The 27,646-nt window shown below is 40.1% G+C and overlaps 1 protein-coding gene across 10 annotated transcripts in view; it reads right to left on the bottom strand.

The window, feature by feature from the left end:
• The window catches only part of NUMB (NUMB endocytic adaptor protein), a 162,419-nt gene extending 136,751 nt beyond the window's left edge, over positions 1–25,668 (bottom strand). For 7 of the 10 annotated variants that reach the window (XM_006055215.4, XM_045162034.1, XM_045162031.1 and 4 more), the window contains exon 1: positions 20,376–20,521. The gene's annotated coding sequence lies outside the window, so the exon portion shown is untranslated. Of the gene's footprint in view, positions 1–20,144; positions 20,259–20,375; positions 20,522–25,643 lie in introns of those variants that run through there. The other 3 variants (XM_025295244.2, XM_044924757.2, XM_025295243.3) reach the window with 3 other exon arrangements.
• Positions 25,669–27,646: the final 1,978 nt, after the last annotated feature.

The raw sequence follows: 27,646 nt of genomic DNA, 5'->3' as shown, positions 1-27,646 counted from the left end.
AGATGAAAGCTTCCTGTTCTTTCCACAATCAAATTTGTAACATTCCCCCAAACTGAACTCAGTCATCTCCTGGTTGAATGCAACCTGCAATCAGAAGCCAAGGAAGCCTGAGTAATGCATTAATAGAGGGCAGCCTTCTGAGGCACCAAGCAGGGAAGAAAAGGGCAAGAGTGAATCTGGAGGGACATACAGAGAACAACAAACACAAGATCACCAATCATTTCCATTCTGGTAATTCAAATGAGCACTAAATCTCTCCTCTCTTGGTTTCCATGACATGACAAATCCTGGTTTCCCCCTACGTAACAATCACTTTTTCTTCTTCACCAGATAGCTATATTTGGAGTTCCTTCATGCTGAGAACCAGACAGTTGATCTCACCCTTTCCTCACAGCTCTAAATTTCATCTATACAATGACAATTTCCACTAGCACCTCTCCTTAAACTCCAGTTTCCAATATCCCAAAGTTATCATTTAGGTGTCTCTCGAAATTTTACAGGTCCATAACAATGATTTTCATCCTCAAGAAAAAAAAAAAAAGTTGTTTTCCCAGTCCTCTTCTATCTCAAATACCAAACCAGAAATCTGGAATAACCCTTGAGTCTTTTATTCCTTTTTCTCCTTCACATGTATCCCATTGGTAAATCTTAAAAATTCTAATGTTATCTTAAAGCCATCCACTTCTATCTATACTTCCACCACCATTCTAATTGCTCTGTTCCTTCTTGCTCCCTTCCTCTACAATCATCAGATGGTAGCCATAAGGATCTTTTTAAAGTGTAAAGCATATTTATATTATCTTCTGTTTAAAATCCTTCAATGGCATCCCATTTCATTTAGAACAAAGTAAAACCCTCCTACAGCAACCTACAAGGCACTCTGCAATCTGGCTTCTTTATGTCTAACTTCATCTTACAAACTATTCTTCCTCACATTCATTAAGTTCCAGCCTCACTTCAGTTTCTCAAAAATTCAAGTTCCTTCCTGCTTTAGTCTTCCCACATGTACAAAATGCTCTACCTCCAGCTCTCCTCATGGTGGCTTCTCTGAACTCTTCATATCAACTTAAATGTCAACCCTAAGTGTGGCCTTTACTAACAAGATCAAAACTGGTTCCCCTATTACTCTCTCATAATAACATACTATTTATTATTTTCAAATGGCAATTTTTCTATGTATTTATTTGGCTGTACCAGGTCTTAGTTGGGGCACGTGGGATCTAGTTCCCTGATAAGGGATCAAACCCAGGTCACATGCATTGGAAGCAGAGAGCCCTAGCCACTGGAACAGCAGGGAAGTCCTTAGGTGTAATTTTTAGAATAATTTAAATATTTTGGCACCAAAAAAAAAAAAACAAAAACTTTACAGAGCATCTAGTCCAATGTCTTCACTTTTTTGGGGGGGATGGGGGGTGGGATGCAGTATGTGGGACCCTAGTGGGATTCTAGTTCCCCGACCAGGGACTAAACCTTGCTTTGGAAGTGCAGCGTCTTAACCACTGGACCACCAGGGACTTCCTCAATGCCTTCACTTTATTAAAGAAGAAAACAAAGACCTAGAAAAATTAAAACGCAGCCAAATCAGAGTGTGGTAACACAGGAATTAAAACTTGTATCTAATGATTTATTCATTCAAGAATTTACATTCTCTCATTTAATACACACAAAATGCTTCCCATCTAACCCAACTTCAAGTTATCCATGATATCAACAGACACAAGTCAGAAGTGGAAAAAGCCACAAAAGATGTAGTGAAGGAAAAAGCCAATACTTCTTTCATCTTCTTTCATCTCCAAACCTCCTTTCAAAGAAACTGGCTAAAAATATAGCCCTCCACTCGAAGATTAACCTTGTCTAAACCCAAACCAATGACAAAGAAGAGTTTAAAGAAAAGTTACATGGGTCAGTATGCAAGGGGTTCAGAAAGAAAAAAAACAATTTTAAGAACTGCGATTCTGGTGTCAACATATCATAAATATCTATGAATATTAAGTATTTTAAATAGTACTGTTATTAGGCCCAACATTTTTCAAGCACAAGTGCTATCAACCTCATATCTTACTTGGTTTGTTTCCAGAGGATGTTAAACATTTACATTTAGAGATTTTCACAAAGACCAGTTAAACAAACACTGCTGAGAACCGTCCAAAAATAGCTGCTCCAATTCCAAGACTCAATTTAAGGTACAGAGAGAAATGGCATCTTCTCCAGGAAAGCACTCAATCCCGGGTTACTAGGGTTGTCCACCATCTGTTTATTCAGATAATACTTTCCTTCCATAAATCACCCTCCTGGGATACATGACAGGAGTACTGACAGTGAAGAAAGAGAGTCTGGTGAAGAGTCTATTTGCAAACTTAGAAATCCCAGTTTAAATTTTGACTACCAATACCACACATTCCATAAAGAATGCAAAATTCATTGCATTTAATTTCTTTAGCACTGAGGGTAAGAATATGAGTCCCCCACTTGCTCTATGATTTGTGGCAAGTTGCTTAACTTCCGTGCTTCAGATTCCTCAACTGGAAAGTAAGGGTAATAACAGTACCTACTCTAGCAGGGATTATTAATATGAGGATTAAATTAGTGCATGTAAAGTATGTGGTGGCTCAGTGGTAAAGAATCCACCTGCCAATGCAGGAGACCAGGGTTCGATCCCTGGGTTGGGAAGATTCCCTTAAGTAGGAAATGGCAACCCACTCCAGTATTCTTGCCTGGGAAGTCCCATGGACAAAGGCGGGCTACAGTCCATGGGATTGCAAAGAGTGAGACACGACTGAGGGAGCTATAGCATAGAGAATGTCCTGTTTTTATTTTCTTCAAATTCTGTTTCATTTCAAACTGCATTTTAAACAATCCCTAGTTGAAGATAATTTTTATTCTGAAAATAACCTCACTTTTTTAATAACTCACTTGAGTTTTCTTGCCACAATATAAACTTTTTTGAGAAATTTTTTCATTGGTTGCTTTTAAAAGGCAAATAAATCCCAGGGTTTACTAAGTGATACTCCTATGGAAACTCTTAAATGTAGCTGCACATATAAATTTTTTTTCTTCTGCATTCTTGGTGCATGTTCATCCTGAGTAGAGTGCTCCTCCAGAAATTACCCACATATAGAAATAAGACTGGCTTTAAATGGCTACTGTTATGGAAATGGTGTCTTAGATACAACCTGGACTTAAGGTAAATTAAATAGTTAACAAACTGTGGTTTAGAGAATGTTTTAATGACATTTTATTTAAAAGGGTATACCATTGCTGTAATTTTCTATTGGTTACAGTTTTAATAAAAGTGTACAAAACGAAATGAATCTCAAAAACACATTAAACAAAAGAAGCCAGATAAAAAGAGTACATGTGGTATTATTCCATTTATATGAAATTCAAAAACAGGCAAAAATCAGAAAGTAGTTGCAGAATAAAACTAAATTGAAAGGGCATTAAACAACTTTCACTGATCATTCATATAAATTAAGTCACAGCTTTGAATATTATCCTGCTTTGAATATTATTCCTAGAGTCCATGTAAAAACTGGAGCCCACTCAGAAAATGAAAAAAATAAAGAAGACAAAGAACAATAATATAACTTCACTTAAAGGAGATACTTAAAGGCTAATGATCACATTTAAAAATAGTCTACTGGAGATCAAATAAATACAAATTTAAGAAACCAGTTACTATTTTCTCCTTATATTAACATTTTAAATACTTTTAAATATTTTAAAATAATAACACTGCTCGCAAAGGTATTAATACATAGCTCAGTCTCATACTGCTAAGGGGAATATAAATCGGTGCAACCTTTCTGGAGAGCAACAATGCAATGTTTTGCTCTCCTGAAAGCTCTAAGAAATGTATAACCTGACCTAATAATTCCATTCAAATGTATTTATCTTAAAAATATAGAAATGTGGACAAAGATTTGGGTTTAGCAATATTCACTGAAGTTTTGTTTATAATAATTGGAAATCAACAAGCAAACTAAATGTGAACACTATGGAAACTGATTGCATAAATAATAATGCATCCATTATTGGAATATTCTTCAGCTGTTCTAAACTGTTTCAAATTATTTTAATAAAATGTATGTTAATGAAAGCAGCTTACAAATGTATGTACACAGTAAAATATGCAATGAGGAAAAATTAGAAACAATGTCATTAAAAAATCATAATTAGAGGCCAACATCATAGAAACTACTATTATATTTCATAACTGTCTGGATTTTATTGTAAGAACACCAGTGTTACCCCTCACTAACTACGTCTACTGGAGAGAGAGAAAAAAAAAAACAAACAACAGAAGGATTAGAACATTCGTTAAAGGAACACACTGATAAGTGTTATTTCAGATATGAGCAGCCAACTCATTAAATGAAGTCAAAGTCCTTCAAGATATGCTAATACATCTCTAACAAGAAAAAGTTACAGAATTCAATACAATGCAAATATATATCAATCATGCTTAATTTGAGCTAGGGAAAATAATTTGATGATTTAGTGATTTTCCACAGGACTGGGCTCCGCTCTTTTATAAAGCAACAAAAGGGAAAGGCACAGCAAGAAGTCAAGCCAGCAACCAGATTTCCCAGGAAATTAGCTCTTACTTGGCAAAGTACTGGCCTCATATTCTAAAGAAACAGAACTCTACAAATAGAGATGAGACACGTAATATTTAAACACTCTGTAAAAGATGTATACTTTTCCCTTTGCTTGTACGACCTCCAAAAGAGAATAATTAATGCCTCTTAAAACATAGGGAAAAACTTAAAAACCCAATTTAGAGTCAAATGTTCTACAAATAAAGAATAAACTTCTTTCAAAATGCTAAGGAATCTCACAAGTTGTAAAGTAACTGTATTTTCATGATTTTTTTAAATGAAAGAAAAGTACCATGATGTTTCTAACCTTCAACTAGGATTACGTGGAAATGGAAACTTTGATTCTGATACTAACTCTGAATTTTTTAATTTACCAAGGCTAATAAAGATACTTATAATTTCTTTATAATGTTTTCAATCGTCATTACAGAACATTTCCTTCGATCTCCAACTTAAAAAAAAAAAGCCTTAGTACTTGATCTTCCCTCAGAAAAAGGCTATGTGTTAATAATCCAAAAGAGTCTTCTTAAGATAAAAAAGGTAACAGGATAGGAGAGTTAAAGAAGGAAAAGGTGCAACAGAAGCTTTTCTTCCTTTATGTCACATGTTTGAAACCTAACCCCAATTTCCATTAAATGGTCCAGCACTGAAGCTTCTGTAGAACTTTGTGCACAAAACTGCCCAGTAAGCAGAAAAACGGCAGATGAATTTCATTTAATACTCAAGAATAAAGTAATGAAAGGATGAAATCGACAATCATATATTTAAGTCAGTGGGTTCATTTATAACCCATTCTTACAACTCTAAGCTGCTTCCCTCTGCCCCACTAGACCAAAAGGTCAACAAATTGCTATTCTGAAGAATTAGTAACAAAGCAGAAAATTTTATTAAACTTTTCTAACAAGCCAATAAACAAAAGGTAATGGTCTCAACAAAGGGTGCTGAGACAACTGGATAACCATAAGTAAAAAAATTAAGTTGGGTCCCTTCCCCATACCATACACAAAAATTAACCCAAAATGGAACTAAATGTAAGGGCTAAAATTTATATAAACCCTTAGAAGCAAACACAGGCATAAATATTCATGACCTTGAATAAGGCGATTGTTTCTTAGATATTTTACCAAAAGCACAAAGACAGGGCTATATCAAAATGAAAAAGGTTTGCACTTCAATGGCCACCACTAAGAAAGTGAAAATACGAGCCATACTGGGAGAAAATATTTGCAAATCATGTATCTAACATGGGACTTGTATCCAGAACATGTATAAAAGTTTTCCTTAACTAAAAACACAATAACAAAAGACAATTCCATTTTTTAACATGTGCAGGAGATCCAAATAGATAATATTTCAAAGATGATATACAAATGTCCAATAAACCCACAAAAAAAATTCTCAGTATCAACAGCCATCGGGAAAATGCAAAACAAAACCACCATGAATTATTACTTCACATCTACTAGACTGACTACAAAAGACAGAGATAATAACAAGTGCTGGTGAGGATGTGAAGAAGTCAGAATGTTCATTCCCACTGTCAGTGGGAATGTAAATTATAGCAGCTTAGGAAACTGACTTAACATATGACCCAGCAACTCCACTATTAGGTATACACCCAAAAGAAACGAAAACACATGTTCCTAAAACAAAAATCTGTACGTGAATGTTCATAGTTTTATTTGAATAGCCAGAAACTGGAAACAATCCCATGTCTTATCAACAGAATCATTTTAAAAATTGTGACACATATTGGAACACTGCTGCTGCTACTGCTAAGTCGCTTCAGTCGTGTCCGACTCTGTGCGACCCCACAGACAGCACCCCACCAGGCTCCGCCGTCCCTGGGATTCTCCACGCAAGAACACTGGAGTGGGTTGCCATTTCCTTCTCCAATGCATGAAGGTGAAAAGTGAAAGTGAAGTCGCTCAGTCGTGTCCAACTCTTAGAGACCCTCTGGACTGTAGCCCACCAGGCTCCTCCGTCCATGGGATTTTCAGGCAAGAATACTGGAGCAGGGCTGCTGCTGCTGCGTCACTTCAGTCGTGTCTGACTGTGTGTGACCCCATAGACAGCAAGCAGCCCACCAGGCTCCCCCGTCCCTGAGTGGGGCTACTCAGGAATAAAAAGGAACACACTGCTGATACACAAAATAACATAGATAAACCTCAAGACAAAGTGAAAGACACCAGACCTCCCTCTCAAAGAGTATACACCATGCAATTCTCTTTGCATAAAATTCTAGAAAATGCAAACTGTACTGACAGCAGATTGTTATTCTGAGTGTGGAAAGGGAGAGATGGTTTACCAAAGGGTAAACCTTACCCAAAGGGCATAAGGAAACTTTTAAACTGGTATGTTCCTTATCTTGATTGTAGTATGTAAATAGATAAAAACTCATGAAACTGTATACTTTAAATATATGCAATTTCATTACATGTCAATTACACCTGAATTTTATAAAAGGTATATGCCATTTTGGGGGAAGAGAAGTTTCTGAAATGATACATTTTGGTAAGAAAAAGGTAGAAAAAGTAGGCTGAGAGCTTTTAGTATGATGCAGCTTTTTAAAAGTCAAAATATTAACCAATCCCTACATGGTAATACCTGAATTTTCAGCCAGAAAATGGAGGAGTCAAATAACCAAGGCTACCTATGAATTCAGTCTAGCCTTATAAAGTGAAAATTTTAAAAATTCATCTCAACATTTATTTGAATGTACATATTCTTCAAATTGGGCTTCCCTGGTGGCTCAGACCATAAGGCTTTATGCCTTATTCTCAGGCATAAAGAATATGCCTGCAATGCGGGAGACCCAAGTTCAATCCCTGGGTTGGGAAGATCCCTTGGACGAGGGAATGGCTGGCTACCCACTCCAGTATTCCTGCCTGGAGAATTCCACAGACAAAGGAGCCTGATGGGATACAGTCCATGGTGTCACATGACTCTCAGACACGACTGAGAGACTAACACTTTCACTACACTTTCACTACTATTCTTCAAATTGGATGTAATTTTAGGACTCTGAACTATAAAATGGATGGGAGTGGGAAACTGGATTCAGATGACCATTACATCTACTCCTGTGGGCAAGAATCCCATAGAATGGAGTAGCCCTTATAGTCAACAAAACAGTCTGAAACACACTACTTGGGTGCAATCTCAAAAATGACTGAATGATCTTGGTTCATTTCCAAGGCAAATCATTCAACACCACAGTATCCAAGTCTATGCCCCAACCACTGATGCTAAAGAAGCTGAAGTTGAATGGTTCTATGAAGCCCTACAAGAAGACGTTCCAGAACTAACACCAAAGATGAAGTCCTTTTCATCAAAAGGGATCGTAATGCAAAAGTAGGAAGTCAAGAGATACCTGGAGTAACTGGCAAGTTTGGCCTCAGAGTACAAAATGCTGCACTGTGCTTAGTTACTGAAGTCATGTCCAATTCTTTGCAACTCCATGGACTGTAGCCCACCAGGCTCCTCTGTCCATGGGGATTCTCCAGCCAAGAATACTGGAGTGGGTTGCCATGCCTTCCTCCAGGGGATCTTCCCACAACCCAGGGATAGAACCGGGGTCTCCCGCATTGCAGGTGGATTCTTTACCAACTGAGCCACCAGGGAAGCCCAAGAATACTGGAGTGGGTAGCCTATCCCTTCTCCAGGGGATCTTCCCACAACCCACCAGGAATCGAACCAGATTATCCTGCATTGCAGGTGGATTCTTTACCAGCTGAGCTACCAGGGAAGCCCAAAATGAAGCAGGGCAAAGGCTAATAGAGTTTTGCCAAGAGAACCCACTGGTCATAGCAAACACCCTCTTTCAACAACACAAGAGCAGACTCTACACATGGACATCAGCAGATGGTCAATACTGTAATCAGACTGATTTATTTTCTGCAGCCAAAGATGGAAAAGCTTTATACAGTCAGCAAAAACAAGACCTGGAGCTGACTGTGGATCATGAGCTCCTTATTGCAAAATTCAGACTTAAATTGAAGAAAGTAGGGAAAACCACTAGACCATTCAGGTATGACCTAAATCAAATCCCTTATGATTATATAGTGGAAGTGACAAACAGATTCAAGGGGTTAGATCTGGTAGACAAAGTGCCTAAAGAACTATGGACGGAGGCTTGTACCTACAGGAGGCAGTGACCAAGAAAAAGTAATGAAAGAAGGCTAAGTGGTTGTCTGAGGAGGCATTACAAATAGCTTAGAAGAGAAGCGAAAGGCAAAGGAGAAAGGGAAAGATGGGAAAGATATACCCAACTGATACAGAGTTACAGAGAATAGCAAGGAGAGATAAGAAAGCCTTCTTTATGTGAACAATGCAAAGAAATAGAGGAAAACAGTAGAATGGGAAAGACTAGGGAGCTCTTCAAGAAAACTGGAGATACCAAGGGAACATTTCACACAAGGACTGGCACAGTAAAGGACAGAATGTCAAGGACCTAGTAGAAGCAGAAGAGATTAAGAAGGGGTGGCAAGAATACACATAAGAATATATAAAACAGCATAAAAAATACAAAAAAGGTCTTAATGACCCAGATAACAACAATGGTGTGTTCACTCACCTAAAGCCAACACCCTGGAGTGTGAAATGAAGCGGGCCTTAGAAGCATTATTACAAACAAAGCTAGTGGAGGTGACAAAATTCCAGCTAAGCTATTTAAAAATCTTAAAAGATGATGCTGTTAAAGTGCTGCACTCAATATGTATGTCAAGCAAATTTGGAAAACTTAGCAGTGGCCACAAGACTGGAAAAGGTCAGTTTTCATTCCAATGCCAGAGAATACTCAAACTATTGTACAACTGCACTCATTTTCACATGCTAGCAAGGTAATGCTCAAAATCCTTCAAGCTAGGCTTTGAAAGTACGTGACCCAAAAATGTGCAGATGTACAAGCTGGATTTAGAAAAGGCAGAGGAACCAGAGATCAAACGGCCAAGATCCGCTGGATCACAAATTAAGCAAGAGGTTTCCAGAAAAACAGCTACTTCTGCTTCATTGACTAAGCCTCAGCCTTTGACTATGCGGATCACAACAAACTGTGGAAAATTCTTAAAGAGATGGAAACACTAGACCACTTTACCTGTCTCCTGAGAAACCTGTATTAAGGTCAAGAAGCAATGGTCAGAAGTGGACACGGAACAACAGACTGCTTCAAAACTGAAAAAGGAGTTTGCCAAGGCTGTATATTGTCACCATGCTAATTTAACTTATATGCAGAGTGTATCACGCAAAATGCCAGGCTGGATCAATCACAAGCTGGAATCAAGATTGCAGGAGAAATATCAACAACCTCAGATATGCAGATGATACCACTCTAAAAAAGCAAAGAAGAACTAAAGAGTCTCTTAAATGAGAGTGATAAAGGAAGAGTGAAAAAGCTGGCTTAAAACTCAACATTTAAAATATGAAGATTATGGCATCCAGTTCCATCACTTCATAGCAAATAGAAGGGGAAAAAGTGGAAAGAGTGACACATTTTATTTTCTTGGGCTCCTAAATCACTGCTAACAGTGACTGCAGCCATGAAACTGAAAGACACTTGCTCCTTGGAAGAAAAGCTATGACAGACCTAGTCAGTGTATTAAACAGAGAGACATCACTTTGCCCACAAAGTTTCATCTAGTCAAAGCTATGGTTTTTCCAGTAGTCATGTACGGATATGAGAGCTGAACCATAAAGAAATCTGAGTGATGAAGAATTGATGTTTTCAAATTGTGGTGCTGGAGAAGACTCCTGAGAGTCCCTTGGACTGCAAGGAGATCAAACCAGTCAATTGTAAAGGAAATCAACCTTGAATATTCATTGGAAGGACTAATGCTGAAGTTCTAATCCTTTGGCCACCTGATGCAAAGGGCCGACTCACTGTAAAAGACCCTGATGCTGGAAAAGATTGAGGGCAAGAGAAGGGGCTGACAGAGGATGAGATGGTTGGATGGCATCACTGACACAATGGACATGAGTTTAAGCAAACTCCAGGAGATAGTGAAGGACAGGGAAGCCTGGTGTGCTGCAGTCCATGGGGTCACAAAGAGTCCGACTTAGCTACTGAAGAACAACAATTCTTCAAATATAAACGTATATGCATATGTATAGATGTACAAAGTAATAAATGTTAAACATATATGTAAGTGTAAGGCTTCCCAGGTGGCGCTAGTGGTAAAGAACCTGCCTGCCAATGCAGGATACATAAGAGACTTGGCTTCGATCCCTGGATCACGAAGATCCCCTGGAGGAGGTGGTAACCCACTCCAGTATTCCTGCCTGGGATAATCCCACAGACAGAGGGTCCATAGGGTTGCAAAGAGTCAGACACGACTTAAGTGACTTAGTACACAGTACACAGCACATGTAAGTATAATGCATATAGGTATTTAGAACTTATTACTTTTGTCTACAGATAATATTTGATGAGCAAATGGATTTGAGAGAGCTTTACTAACTACAGAAAACATCTACCCCTCAATCCAAAGAGTTGCAGGCAACAGATTAAGAACTGCTAATGAAGCTATTCAATGCCAAGGAGATACAGTATTTAAATATTATCGTAAATAAAACTTAAGTCTAATGAAAAATGTATCTAATTGGTTCCTTAGCTACACTTCATATTCCAAAAGAATTTAGGGATTAATTATAACAATGCTAATCTGGGGATAGATAATTAAGAATTTACTATGACTGAATGGCAAAAAATACAGCTGATTTAAAATACTCAAATTTTTCCACAGGTTGACTGAACTAAAAATAAGACAACAGAGTCAAGAAGAATTAAAGATTGCTTTTAATGTCTAATGAAGTTTAAGTTTCATAGTTCAATTTAATATATGATTCTTTCATAGTCCATGCAAAAATTAAAAAAAAAAAAAAACAGAAAAATCTTTTGCCTCCTATCTGCTTTGTTCACTTTACCTCCTACCTGCAATCCTGCATCCTTACAACAGTAGCCAAGGTTTGCTAAGTATGGGGTCACAACAGAGTCGGACACGACTGAAGCGACTTAGCAGCAAGCAACCCCACAGACGGCAGCCCACCAGGCTCCGCCATCCCTGGGATTCTCCAGGCAAGAACACTGGAGCGGGTTGCCATTCCCTTCTCCAATGCATGAAAGTGAAAAGTGAAAGTGAAGTCACTCAGTCGTGTCCGACTCTGAGGGACCCCATGGACTGCAGCCTACCAGGCTCCTCTGCCCATGAGATTTTCCAGGCAAGAGTACTGGAGTGGGGTGCCATTGCCTTCTCCATTACTATGAGCTAAGTACTGTTAAATGCTTTACACAAATTATCTCATAATTCTCAAAGATGAGAAAACTAAATTAATTTGCCTAAGGAAGTAGAGTTGGATTTGAACTCGGCCAATCCAAGTTAATTTAGTTGATGTTATAAATTCAACTGGCGGTCAGAGTCTCCCCATCATTCACTCAGTACATTTGTATCCCAGAGAATACCAAAAATGATAAAGTCGTGACTTGAAAAACTTTACAGCTTTATGAAGATTAATCTAATATCACAAAATAAATTTTTAAAAAATCCTCACCAATATGAGGATAACATACCAAGCTGTATGGTTTCTAAAATTAAGCTGGAATATCAAGGAATGGAGCATTAAGAAATCAACAGCTTTTGATAAAATATGTTAACATTTTTAGAAATGATGACCAGTCATAAAAAAAAAATTTTTTTTTGGCCATGCTATGCAGCATGTGCAGCATGTTAGTTCCCCGAACAGGCATCAAACCCACACCCCCAGCACTGGAAGTCTAGAGTCTTAACCACTGGACTGCCAGGGAAGTCATATAAATAGATATTCACAGTTCATTTTCTTGCCAATATACCCAATACCGTATTTACTACTATAATCACTGCAAGAGTAAGAAAGACTCTGCTACCATAGGAAAACACCCCTTCATACTACGAATAATAAAGAATTTTCAAAAATAAGAATGGATCTGGGAATTCCCTGACTATCCAGGAGCTAGGACTCAGTGCTTTCACTGCCATGGCCTAGATTCAATCCCTGGCCAGGGAATTAAAATCCCGCAAGCCACGAGAGGCAGCCCTCCCCCTCCAAAAAAAGAATGAATCTACTCTTTAAAATAGTTAACTATTCAAAATTATGTTCACTGATGAAATTAAAATAAAGCCCATAACATCATGAATGTTATGGAAATTATACAGCTGCTTTCATCAGAGACCGTTTAAGAGATAATATAGCTTTTAACAGCTTTCTGCATGTGAAAAAAGATTTTTTTTTCACCTTTGACCAAATCCTTAACTAAGGAAGGTACAGGGCTTAACTTAAGAAATAAAATCTACTTCAACTTGAATCATGAAGAGTAATGTATTAACTATAAGGGAAGATAAACTGATCCTTTCTAACTAGCATTTAGAACAAATTTTAAGTCATTAAATCTATAACATTCAAATTTTTTTCCAGTAGCAGGGTTAATGGCACCCACTATTAGGAAAAATCCCTGATGCTGGAAAAGACTGAGGGCAGAAGAAGAGGGCATCAGAGGATGAGATGGCTGGACTGCATCACCGATGCAATGAACATGAACTTGGACAAACTCTGGGAGATGGTGAGGGACAGGGAGGCCTGGCATCCTGCAGTCCATGGGGCCGCAAAGAGTTAGACCAACTGGGCAGCTGAACAACAATGTTAGCAAAACTCAGGCAGAAGAGGACCGGATGATATGCTTGGAGATACAACCTGTGACCACATAAAAAAATATAAGCCTCATCACCCCATGTAAATATTAGCCTTTTACCCCATGTATACCAACCACAAAAACAAAGATTGTAAATACTTAAAATACATGTAAAATTATAAAGTCAATTCCTGTTTTTCTAACTACTACACTGCTTATAATCACAGTATCTGGGATATTAAGAAAGAGCTAGTTCAGTTCAGTCACTCAGTCGTGTCTGACTCTTTGTGACCCCATGAACTGCAGCACGCCAGGCCTCCCTGTCCATCACCAACTCCTGGAGTTCACTCAGACTCACATCCATCGAGTCAGTGATGCCATCCAGCCATCTCATCCTCTGTCACCCCCTTCTCCTCCTGCCCCCAATCCCTCCCAGCATCAGAGTCTTTTCCAATGAGTCAACTCTTCGCATGAGGTGGCCAAAGTACTGGAGTTTCAGCTTTAGCATCATTCCTTCCAAAGAAATCCCAGGGCTGATCTCCTTCAGAATGGACTTGGATCTCCTTGCAGTCCAAGGGACTCTTGAGAGTCTTCTCCAACACCACAGTTCAAAAGCATCAATTCTTTGGCGCTCAGCCTTCTTCACAGTCCAACTCTCACATCCATACATGACCACAGGAAAAACCATAGCCATGACTAGACGGACCTTTGTTGCCAAAGTAAAGAAAGGGCTAAGATTGCTATAATTACTAATTATTAACATCATCGTGTATTGAGTGCCCACTATATGCAAGGTACTACATAAAATGCTTTTTGTTTAATTCTCATTATCAGGATAGTTAAGGAGGATATTAGAAGCTCCATTTTATAGATGACAAAACTAAGACTATGAAAGATTTCATAAACTGCCTACTGCCTAATTAGTCAATTAGTAAATGACAGAGCCAGGGTTCAAAACCATGGTCAAACAATCACAGAACTTGGGTTTTTTCTATCCTATCATTCTTCCTCAGAACACAAATGATACTTCTTTCAATTTCTCTATATGGTAGTTACAAATGTACTTCTGTGATCATCAGGCTATTCTGTGAGTCTGTGAGATTCTAGGTTGAAAAAAATTTATTAAATAATACTGGGAGCTAAAATTCCTGATTAAAAAAGTCAGAAGCATCACTTACTTTTCTAAAGTCAAAGGCAGTCAATCTTAAAAGATATGAATTTTGCTTTTTTTCTGTGTTCCTGACTTCCCTGACTTTGTCTTTATTCAGGAGCCAAGCAAGTGTTCTACAGCTTTAAATCCCTTTTCCTCGCTAACTAAACTGGAAAAATCTGATGATAATCACTTTTCTAATTAACTATATAACTTTAATATAAACAGGTTACCATAATTAATATTTTGCTACCTAATCAGAGAACTCAAGACTTTGCTAGTGAATGTAAGGTAGCAACAAGCAAGTAGGGAGAAAGAGTCTGGGTAGGCAGAGAAAGAGAAGCCACTGAAGTCAATTATTAACCAACTCCTTGGTTCATCCATTTAAGGTGACTGGAGTCTTCTTCCTGCCTAGTCCCAGACTCCATTAGAAAGGACAAATGGGAAGGCATGGCCTAGTAACAAGTGTTGGGCACCTATCCCCAAGAGCTAGAGATCAGAGTCAAGTATCCTGCCTTCTAAATCCGCATGGTCCTGCCCGGGGTTCCCATCCTAGGACTAGCAATTCTCGTGGTGTTCATTTGTATTCTGACATGCTTTCCTGAGTAGAACACAACAAAGGAAGAGTTCTAACAAGCAGGACGAAAAATATGTCCATGCAAGAATGTTGCAAATAGGATCAACCTCCTTTACATATGTCACGCTAGGAAAACTGCCAAGAATGGCTCACTCCTCTAGACATACTTCCTGCAGATCCGCCAGACTCCTCCTCAAACACGTCAGTATTCTCCTCATTCTCCCTTAGTCTCAAACCTCCTTTTGCCCTAAGATTTCCCAAGTGCATATTTTATATTCTCAAAAATATATGGCAATAAGATAAAGACAACCTATTTATCAGTACTTGTATTTCATAGTTGAACAAACAGCCTAAAATGCCTTATACACAATTTGCCTTTAATGAGATTTCTAATATGGTTAAATTACTGAAGATAAATTTTCTTTGCAAATAAATTGGTCTTTATTTTCAAAAAATTATATTTCTTTGTAAATAAAAGATTTACCATTATATCAAGATAAAGAAATGATAGCAAAAAAAAAAATGTTTTTTAATTTAAGGAGTACAACTATATCCTTTCTCCCCAGCCCCACCAAGGAAACATATATCAGAATTCAGAAATTGGCAAAACTTAAGATCCATTCCGTACAAATCAAAATTTATTAAACACAACATATATATTTCGACAAGTCCAAAATAAAATGTAGCTTTCCAAGTACTCTATTAAAAGACCTCTTTTTAAGGTAGTAAGTTTAGCTAGGGAACTTTTCTGATAAAAGGAATTCTCCCAGCAAACCAAAAACAAGACACTGGGATTTTTACACTTTCACAGAACTCCAGATTTTCTGGTAGCACACTTCCATTAGGATCTACTGTATGAGTATTTGGAGAGCAAAAAGCAGAGAAAAGAGATCAGAATCTACATATAAAAGACAAAACTTTACTGAAATAGAAAATGAACTTAATTAACTAGTTTTAATTGAACTTCCACTTGTAAAAATAATTTACATGAATATTCTTTGAAACGGGAAAAAGAGCCTCACTAAATTGTACAGTCAAAAGCAGTTTCTTTGGGATTTAAAAACCACCATTTTTTTCAACAACAGATTAACAAATCTCACTGTAAAAAGGGTTGAGCAATGAGAGCTATTTGTAGATAAGTATGATTAAATTATGGGTAAACAGTAAGTCAACTGAATAAAGTCCATTTATCAAAAAGCGAGTAATCAAACTAATGTCCACAATTATGAAGAATGAATTTTATATTTTTCCCACACTCTATTAAAGATTTTACATTCTTCCATCAGTTAGTAAAGAACCAAATGATCTATACAAAAGTGCCTATCAACTGTACAATAACTTAAAGAACAACCATTCTGGTGGTAGGGATACTTCATTTAACTCAATGCAAGGAATTTAAAAGCTTTCATCCTTGCAACCTTTGTCACAAAAATTAGTAAATTTGTTTCATGAAAAGACTGCCTATGTGTTTCAACTCAAATACGCCATGATTTTGTGGCTTTCCAAAGATTGAAATTTTAATAAAATATAAGAAAAATGAAATACAAATAAAAATTATTTTTCAGAGAGAGAAAAATCTAAAATTCCTGATGCAAAGCTACTCCAAAAATTTATTCACAATTTCATAAAACATTAATGAAAGGGTTACATATATCTCCTGGAATAAAGATCTTAAAGAGAGCTGTAAGAATCTCTGTTTTCAATACTGCTTTCTCTGTTCTTACATCCATTAAAACAGATATAAATTAACTCTTTGTAAATATAAACCATCTAGTCTTATAAAAAAAATAAGAACAGCAAAAAATATACATAAATATTCTCAATATAGCTTTAAATACGTATGTAGATTACATTTAGGTCCCTCAAGCAAGTTAAAACTTAAAACATATGCCACATCAAGATCATTCTCAAGGGAGAAAACCATCGGAACAAAAGCTCCTGCTTAATAAACTACTTTGTAGTTAAAACTCTATCCCAGGTGCATTTAATTGTCCAGTATTATCACCATTTTTCTTCAAAAACCTAGAAATCTAAAATACAGAAGTATATTTGGTTCTCTTAAAAATGCTTTTATATATTTTGTATGAAAGGCCATAAAAAATTTTAAAATTCTTTTACTCTCTATAAAGGAAACACCCTTTTGCTTTTCCCTTTTGAAATATGTCTTATTTGGTTTTTACTTACTTTCTACACATGAACTTTTCTCAAACCAGCCTCTTTCAGTATTAGTTGTTTACTGTCAATATGTCTGTGCAGACTTAGGTTTTTTACAGACTGTGCTCTATAGTATACTGGTAAGAAAAGCTAAAGAGGCGGGCATGAGTGAAACAAAAGTGGACCACATCTGAGAAACAACATTCAATTTCAACTCTCTGCCTCAAATACCCTTCAGTACTCATGCCAAATAGTCTCAATTTCTAAAAAGAAACACAACACAGTATGATAAGGCAAACACAGGAGAAACCAAATCATCAACTGAAGAAATTTAACAGAATGTATCACCACCTGAGAAAGAAATACCACAAAAAGAAAAACAAATAATAAACCCAGTTCCTGGATGTCCCTACTGAAACATCACTTTTACTGCATTCCATAGCTCAAAACAGTTTTACAAACTCTTTTTAATGTAAGAAATACATTTTACATTGTAACCTAGTACACACATGTACGTCATCCTGGTGGCTCAGATGGTAAAGAATCCACCTGCAATGCAGGAGACCCAGGTTTGATCTCTGGCTTGGGAAGATCCCCTGGAGAAGAAAATGGCAACCCACTCCAGTATTCTTGCCTGGAGAATTTCATGGACAGGGGAGCCTGGCGGGCTACTGTCCATGGGGTCACAAAGACTCGGACACGACTGAGTGACTAACATACACGTATAAGCAAAATTTCCCAAAACAATATTTTTCCTTGCCATGTGCAATAGTAGTCAATTCTGTTCTATTTCATTTATTTGTAATGCTGGTGGTAACCCACTAAATTGATTTTATAGTTACTAATAAAGTATCATCCAGTTAGAAAAACAGGCTTAAAATAGGGTAAGCAAAAGGAGAAGGGGGGAGCAAAGGATGAGAGGGTTAGATAGCAAGCATCATCAACTCAATGGACATGAATTTGAGCAAACTCTGGGAGATAGCAGAGGACAGAGGAGTATGGCTTGCTGCATGCAGTCCATGGGTCAAAAAGAGTTGGACTCCGCTTAGCAACTAAACAAAAAAAAACAGGGTATCCCTTATAGAGTATTAGGGTTTGTTTGTTTGTTGCAATTTGCTTCTACCTGTCTAGCAGGTAGACAGGTATTTTAAGGCTGCTACATTATTTTGTTGTTTTATTCACTGAGTCATGTCTGATTCTTTTCCCACCCCAAGGGCTGTAGCCAGCCAGGCTCCTCTGTCCATGGGATTTCCCAGGCAAGAATATCGGAACGAGTTGCCATTTCCTTCTCCAGGAGATCTTCCCGACCCAGGGATCCAAAGTGCGTTTCATCAATTGGCAGGTGGATTCTTTATCACTCAGCCACCAAGGAATCCCCTGCTACATTATTACTACTTTCAATAAAGCAAGTGGTTCTTAAAATGTTCCCCTGACCAACATAAGCATCACCTGAGAGAAATTCAAACTGCAGGCCCCACCCTAGACCTACAGTATCAGAAATTCTGGATGGAATCAGCAGTCTGTATTTTAGCAAGCCCTCCAGGTGATTCCGGTTCAAGTTAAAGTTCCAGAATGACGCATTAAAGAATTCTAAGCCTTTCTTCATCCTCTACACATTTTTTAAAAACCCAGTATATAGGACTTATTCTGTGCCAGTTACTATTCTCAAAGTTCCACAGATATTAATTCACATTAAAAAAAAAAAAACAAAAAAAAACCTAAGAAGTAGGAAGTATCCGTATCCCTATTATATAGATGAAACTTCTTCATAGAGAGGTTAAGCTATCGAAGCTAGGTGGTGGAACCAGAATTCAAACTTATTTCTAATTTGGAGAAAGTAAGCCTACCCCTCTTCATGCCTCTCCTCTTCCTGATCAAGTTCCGGTCCTACTCCTTTAGTTCAGCTATTCCTCCCTTTTTCCCATTCAAATTCCCCATCTTGTCTATGTCCTTATTTTCTAACATGATTGCTCTCGTCCTAAACATTTCTTTCCTAAAGCACTGGAATGCAAGTCACAACCTTGCTTTGAGAACCCATTCTCTGGCCCTAGATGGCACATCAGTATTATTATGCAGCTGAAGTTTCTTCTATTTCTTAAGTTATTAAAACCTATTAAAGGCCCCCATGTTATTCCTCGTTACCTACTATCCTGGTCAGTTTCCACGAGACCACTAGTCTCTTCCTGAACAACTTTCTCGCTCCCTCCTACGACGCCCTATCTCCTACTCCCTTCCTACAAGGAAACTAACTACTTCTCCCGCCTACCCCCCGAGTCATTTTGCTTGACTAATCCCCAACTGAGAGGACTTCACTCTTCGGCTAAACCTCTCACCACTTCTCAAACCGGAGCTACCCCCTCGAGGTTTTGTTGGGGTTTTTTTTGTTTTTTGTTTTTTGTTTTTTTTTTTTTTCCAAAACTCTGCTCTCCCGGGGATCCTCACACCCAGTTCCCAGTCCAGTCTTGGATCTTCCATCGCAGACCAGCGGTGGGGGGCAGGGCGCTGCCGTGCCTCCCCAAGCTGTTCAAGGTCTCCAGCGGTCCGACCAACCGAAGCCCCGCCAGAGCTCCCACAGCGCTGCTCTCGTGGATGGCCGCCTTTCTCAGGAGAATCCCCCGCCCCCTCCCTGCCTCCTTCCTCGACATCCTCACTGGGACCCCTGCCGCCCTCGGCCTCCCTTCTCCCTCGGACCCGGGCCACTCCCAGTCTCCCGGCTCCCCACCCCACCCCCCCAGCTTTCTCCGCTCGGGCCGCTCCCGGACTTCCCGGGTTGCCACCTTCTTCCTCACACCTAAAGGTGTCCGGAGTATACCCGCGTCACCTGGTCCCTCAGACCAGGTCGTAACCGGTCACTCCCTTCTCCGGGACCACAGACGCTCCCGTCTCCCCCAGGAACCTACCCCTCACACGCACCGGTCGCCGGTCAGTGTCCCAGACCCGACCAGCTAGGCGTCCCGAGGGACCTGCTGGCCTGACTCGCTTGGGTCCGGCCCCGCAGCCTACCTTGCCACACTACGAACTCCGCCGCAGGAGCCGGGCGGCTCTCCCACCAGCCCAGTCAGGGCGAACTCGCCGCCGTCGCCGCCCCCGCCCTGGCCCCGGCCCGGGTCGGGCTGGACCCGCAGTCGAGGCCCCCTTCCCGCTGGCTTCCGCCTCGGGAGCGCCGAGATGGAGTTGCCACCCCCACCCCCCGCGACGGCCCCCAGACCTCAGGCCCGCATTATCGGAACTCACCTGCAGCTGCCGCCGACCAACTCTAGCGCCCCTGCCTCTCTACCTCGGGCACCAGTAGCCACCTAGCGCCTCCACCTCCCCCATGACAACAGTCCCACCCCTTTTCACACATCCTACCTCGCGATTGGATAGTGGGGGGGGCAGCTCTCTGCTCTTATTGGTTTAGTGTACCCGTCCGTCAAAGCTTCATTACCGCCCCTTTTTCCTGACCCGGTATTAGCCCCCTCCCGGACCTGGAGCGACCTACCAAGCTTTAGTTGTAATTGGTTGATGGTTGGACAGTTCAAAGTTCTGATAGGCTACCGCAAGTGTCTGTTAAGTCAACTGGCAAAGGATGGTCGGCTCCGGTTGGTTCGAGTTTGGGCACGGTTTGGTTGCGCAGTAGAAAGCAAGGAAGGGACTGAAGCTCAAATCCGATGGGAAGGATTAACTCTTTGTGGTAGAGGTGACTGTAAACTCGTGCCTTTCTCCAACTTTCTCCCAATAAAGAGAAGCTTATCATGCCAGCTTACCCAGAGGGTAGTACTTACACAAAACAACAACATCAGAAGTTGTGTATAAAAATCGATTACAACTCGGTGAGAGAAACGCTCTATATAAATTAAAATTTCCCTTTGAGGTCCTATGGTGCCCAGTTTCCTTGACGTTCTTTCCAGAAGTCTCCATGCTAAAGGGCAAAGCACAGCCGTTTATTTAGCAGAAGTCAGTCCACTTTGGTTGCAGTTAATAAGCTGAAGTGGCGTGTTGCGAGGTCTCCCCCTTCCAGACTCACTCATGGCTGGCTTCTGCGAAGTGACCAGGCAGCCAACAGCAAGTTTGGACTAAATGGGCCACAGTTTACCCTTGTGATGCTCTGGAAAAGAAAATTCGGCTCCCTGCAACTTGATTTTTATGCTTAGTAGTTCTTAAATAACCCTACTAGATGTGTGTCAGATACTTAACAATTTATCTTTTTTTCTAAACCTCTCTTCCTAGCAGTCTAAATTAAGACCGTTGAATGAATTGCAGTTCTTTTCTCATATTGGCACAATGCACAAGAATAAATGATTGCGTTTTTATTCACTTGGGTACAAATCACAGTAGGCACTCTTGAGAAATTTGATGTTGCTATAAAAACTTGTGCTCCTAGAAATGTATATCCTTTTTTTTTTTATTTCAGCTTTTTGCTTTTCTTTTTCATTTCCACCCACTGTTCCTGCTCCTGAATGGCAAAATGCTGGCCTAATTACTCTTTCAATTTCTAAATCAGATTTAAATAAATGTACCTTCCTCACAACTCCACCCAGCATACATAAATTCATGGGTCATGAAACATACACTCAGGAATGGATTGGGAAATTTCAAGGGTACTTCCCCTTAAGCACCCCTTTATGCTTGGGGACTTCTGGTGGCACCAAGACTAGACCTCGCCCCTTTCTTATTCCTGCTAACTCTTTGTTCCATATCTCTTCTATTTACCCTTCTGTCCTATTTCAGCAAGCTACAAGAAGTGTAAAACTGTGTGGTTCATTATCCCCCCTCCAAAGAAAAAATTGTCTATTTTCTAACATATATTTTTAGTCATTTAAATAAACTATATACCTCTATCACCAAACTAAGCGGAAATTATTCTTCAAGTAACTCTACATAACAGTAAGGTATCTTTTCCTAGTCTTTTCCCAGAACTTTCCTCCCCCTTCTCTCATCCTCACCTTCCAATTTAGAAATAACCTCCTCTTCAATTCAATGACTCATAAAAAGCCTGTGAAAGGAAAGCGGAAAAGCCAAAATAACCACAGAAATGTCTGAATCATTCAGTTGAAGGAAAGATCAAACATTGACCATGATAAGATGGCATTCAAGACATAAGGCAAGCCTTAACTAACATCCCATAACAAAAGAAGTAACATGTAAATGTGAAGATGCTCCAGTGAGAAGGAAGCAGCAGTATGTCCGAAGCTTTTGAATATTATTACCAACAGCTTTCTTCTCTCTAGTCTTGGCGGTACCCTACCTACCAATTTTAGAGCAAGTTAGAAGGCAATTAATGTCCTGGCAGATAGAAAACAATAACGTCATAGGAGGGCATGACGATTATTATGATACTCTGGGTAATAATGGCTGTTTCACAGTCATAGTGACTATGTGCCATAGAGAACATAGAATTAGGCCAGCAAGAGGATTTGTCATGGAAGTTCAGGAACTCAACAAAATTACTATCACAAAACTAGGAATATTGCCACAAAATTCAGCTATTCCTTTTATTTCATTGTATCTATTTATTTATTTTCACCACACAACACAGCATGTGGGATCTTAATTCCTCCACCAGGGATGGAACCTGCGCCCACTACACTGGAAGCATGAGGTCTTAACCACTGGACCACCAGGGAAGTCACCCTTCTATTTAATATACTAGAAAAAGTTGGCTTAAAACTCAACATTCAGAAAATTAAGATCATGGCATCTGGTCCCATCACTTCATGGCAAATAGATGGGGAAACAATGGAAACGGGACAGACTTTATTTTCTTGGGCTCCAAAATAACTGCAGATGGTGACTTCAACCTTGAAACTGAAAGACCCTTGCTCCTTCAAAGAAAAGCTATGACCAACCTAGACAGCATATTAAACAGCAGGGACATTACTTTGCCAACAAAGTTCCATCTAGTCAAGGCTATGGTTTTTCTAGTAGTCATGTATGGATGTAAGAGTTGGACTATAAAGAAAGCTGAGTGCCGAAGAATTGACGCTTTTAATCCGTGGTGTTGGAGAAGACTCTTGAGAGTCTCTTGGACTGCAAGGAGATCCAACCAGTCAATCCTAAAGGAGATCAGCCCTGGGATTTCTTTGGAAGGACTGAAGCTGAAGCTGAAACTCCAATACTTTGGCCACCTGATGTGAAGAACTGACTCATTGGAAAAGACCCTGATGCTGGGAAAGATTGAAGGCAGGAGGAGAAGAGGGTGACAGAGGATGAGATGGCTGGATGGCATCACCAACTCGATGGACATGAGTTTGAGTAAGCTCCAAGAGTTGGTGATGGACAGGAAAGCCTGGCATGCTGCAGTCCATGGGGTTGCAGAGAGTTGGACACGACTGAGCAACTGAACTGAAAAAAAAAGGCATTCATAAATGTTTTTGCTCATACGTGCATATACACTTCTATCACTCCCATTCCTTGTGAAAATCAGTTAAGAGGAAAAATGTAATATAAACACATACAACCCAGTAAGAGAGAAAACCTTAAAGAAAGAAGATTTTAAGGAACATTCTTTGATGCAGCAGAAGGCTATTCTAGTATTGAAGCCCATGCAGTAACTGGAAAAGTTATTGCTTGTACCCTACATTTTGATTTTGTGTCCACAAAGTAATCTTATAATGCAATTATTCCATCCAACTTCTCTTTTCTTTCCTGTGTTAGGTGCTTCTCCATCACTCTCAAGGCCCGCTCTTAAAAAGCAAGGACACTGGAGTCAGGGAGTCTGCAACTCTGTGTTGCGTGGCTGGTTGTGGAGGTGGTGCAGATGGTATCTCTGCAGAACCACTTGAGCAAAACCAGCATGGCAGGTGTATTAAAGGCAAAAATAGCCTTTATAAATCCTGATTAAGTGGGAAATGATGGACTCAGAGTGATGGCCCAATATCTGAGTGGTATGGTTTGCCTTGGGCTCTCATGTGTGCTGGTGCATTTTGCTCTTTTCTTTGCTGCTCCTCTCTTTGATCATACCACTTTTCAAGGGAGCAAAACCCGAGTGTCTTTACATTTCTATTTTAGTCCAGGAGGACACACTCACTATGAAAACTCCATTTGGCGTTTTTTGTTTGTTTGGGGATTTTTTTTTCCTCCCTGGTTTCTGCACACAATCCAAATGGATTAGAGAAGCAAACAGTTGGTGGAAAAGAAAATCAGTCAGATAAGCAGACAAGGGCCAGAGCTGAAGCAGACAAGGGCCAGAGCTGCTTGCTGCTAGCAGTTAGGGGCAAAGTCATAATATTTGATAAGAGATGGTTCTCTGAGTTTAGGATCCCTGAAAGTGGAGGTTGACAGGGATATAGGGATTGGAGAGAAGGGAGGAAAGAGTCAAAAAGTGAGACAGAGACAGAGAGAATGAGAGCTGAGAGAAAGAAAGCCCTTGGAGAAGAGGGTAATGAACATGAGAGAGTCAAGAGGCCACAGAGTGCTGAGACAGCTTAGAGTGCTACCCGCAACCGCCCCAGATATGGACTTTACACCAGGTTGCACAATTGAACCAACAAAGTGCAGCCTCTGCCACTGGCTGAAAGGAGAATGGGGCCAGAACTCTACCCTATGGCATCATTGCTCTGTTGCCACTGGAAATACCCCTGAGCTCAAAGCCTGCTGCTTTGGCACCAGGGCAAAGCCGACAAGGAAGGATAGATTCCTGCAGTCAGCCAGTGAACGAATCTTTTGATTTCATAAAGGTGACCACTGGCATGAAGCTCTGGGTAAACAAAGGGAAATTTTCTGGAAGAAGATGTTTTTGCCATCCCAAACTGGGGAGCTTCCAACAAAGGGACATGCCAAGTTGCTTTCCATGCTGGAACAAAGCACTGTGGTTTCAAAATTCAAGACTCTGTTCCTTGGATGGGAAGAAGCAAAAAAATTTAAAAAGTCATTGGAAAAGGGTGTCCTCTCAGGCAGAACCATTTGATTTCCAATTCTAGGGCTCATGTGATTTTTTAAGTAGCACACCATACCGTCTCTTTACTCAATGCAGGCATTTTCATCCTCAAGAAAAGTGTGTATGCCCCTCTACCCACCTTGCATAGCATAGGTAAGATGGCTTGAGTGCTTGTAAAATGGACAGGTTGCAGCTCTTAGCTCTGCCATTGTGCTATTGAATGGAGCCCCTGGTTACTATCATCAGATCTATGGGTGGACCAGCCATTCTTCTGCAACAGGGAGTAGACTACTCAAAACACTTAGCATCATTTAAACTTTTGTCCATCCCAGTTTTACACACACACACACAGAGTTTCCTGGAAACCTGGCTACACTCCAAGGATTTCAGAGAGTAGAATGCCTTTTAGAACTCCAGTTTCCTAATCACTTGGAATCTCGTAAGAAAGTAGACTTGAACTCAGACCCTGAAACTAAATGTGTTCAGATCCTGGCTCTGCTATTTCTGGCCATGTGACTCTGGGAAAGTTGATTCATTTACCTAAACTTCAGTTTCTTCACCTACAAAGTGGAATGTATATTAGCTATCTCTTGCTGGGTAACAAATTATCCCCAAATTTAGTAGCTTAAAACAACATTTATTACCTCTTAACTTAACTGGGTCCTCTGGCTCTGGGTGTCTCACAAGGGTGCGGTCACCTCAAGGCTCAATTAGGATGAACCTGCATCGTAGCTCAGTTATATCATTGTTGGCAGGATTCCTTAGCTCGCAAGCTTTAGCCTAAGGCCTCAGATCCACATGAGCTATTGGCTCAGGACCTCTCTGTGCCTTACTTGTGAATCTCTCCATAGAACATTTCAAAACATAGCAGCTTCCTTTATCACAGCAAGTCAGCATGAGGGAAAAAGAGAGGGCCAATGAGAGAGAGACTGCTAAAAAGACAGAAGTCAGTCTTTTGCAATCTAATCACAGAAGTGACATCCAGTATTCTTGCCACATTCTGTTAGTCAAAAGCAAGTCACTGGGTCCAGCCCACACTCAAGGAAAGGAGATTGCACAAGGGTGCAAATACCAGGAGGGGGATTATTGGAGTCACTTTAGAAGCAGCTCCTGCTGCTACTGCTAAGTCGCTTCAGTGGTGTCCGACTCTGTGTGACCCCATAGACAGCAGGCAGCCGACCAGGCTCCCCCGTCCCTGGGATTCTCCAGGCAAGAACGCTGGAGTGGGTTGCCATTTCCTTCTCCAATGCACGAAAGTGAAAAGTGAAAGTGAAGTCGCTCAGTCGTGTCCGACTCTTAGCGACCCCATGGACTGCAGCCTACCAGGCTCCTCCGCCCGTGGGATTTTCCAGGCAAGAGTACTGGAGTGGGGTGCCATTGCCTTCTCTAGAAGCAGCCTACCATATGATAATAGTAATAATACCTACTTACAGGTTTTGTTTAAAAGTTAAAGCAGAGAATGTGTTCAATTCAGAGCCTGGCATATATTATGTACCAACCCACTCCAGTGTTCTTGCCTGGAGAATCCCAGGGATGGGGACCCTGGTGGGCTGCCGTCTCTGGGGTCGCACAGAGTCGGACACAACTGAAGCGACTTAGCAGCAGCAGCAGTGTATACAATACTATTCTTTTAATTTTATTATTGAGTATATAATGATTGGTTTTCTCTCCCTTCTAGCTTCTTGGAGGAAACTTTTATGAGCAATAAATGAGATAATCTACATAGTTCAGGAAGGACCGGATGCATGGTAAATTCTCATTAATTATTATTAATGTTAATTTTTATTAACATTATATGAGTGTGTGATATCTGGTTCCCTTGCCAAGCTACTGAACGGATATGCAATGTCCAGAATGGTCTTCTTTTCAAATATTTTGTCTAATTTATCCACGTGTACCCTATACTTGCCAGACCATAATTCCAGATTTGGGGCTCAGAAAATACGAGCAACAAAGCCATGATCCAGTCTAATTTCCTGCCTGCCTTATATTAAGCAAAGCATGCTCAAAGCCAGCAAGATCGGGTAATTATGGCAACACCTCCAATTTTCAGAAGTCTGAACCTGGCTCCATTAAAGTTCCAGAGTGGGGGGGTGTACCCAGGATGAGCAAGGACATGGCTGTGTGACTTTTGCCCCTTTCACTGGTCACTCTGCAGTCTGCTGTCAATCCTTAACAGGATGAGAGAAAGAAGGATCCTACCAGGCTCTGTGGATGGCATGAGGGCACCCAAGGGGCAGACTGCATCCCTGGACTGGGAGCAGTCAGAATCAAGAGGCTGAAGAGAGAGCAATTTTGCAATTAGAAAGCTGGAAGCAGAAAGCCCAGTTTACAACATGAACGAACGATCACTATGAGGTTCGATTGACTAGCAGGGCTGGGTTGAGTGGCTTCCTTATAAAGAAGGAGGATATTGAGGACTGGCCTGTAGCCAGAGAAAATGAGGAACTATTATCAAGGAAACCCCATTATTTTGGCTTTGAGTCATTTCTCAGGGCTCACACATGATTATATTATAAGAAAAATGTGGTGGTGGCCGGGGGGCTGGGAGCAGGGTGAGAACTCCTAAAGCATAAATGATCTTTAAACCAAAACCATTGTAGAAACACAAAGGTCCAAATGCATAGCTTACCTCATCTCATCTTTT

This window comes from Bubalus bubalis, chromosome 11 (genome assembly GCF_019923935.1).
Source record: "Bubalus bubalis isolate 160015118507 breed Murrah chromosome 11, NDDB_SH_1, whole genome shotgun sequence".
NCBI classification, from domain to species: domain Eukaryota; kingdom Metazoa; phylum Chordata; class Mammalia; order Artiodactyla; family Bovidae; genus Bubalus; species Bubalus bubalis.
Note: the sequence above shows the minus strand (reverse complement) of the source record. Positions and strands in the feature narration are given on the sequence as shown.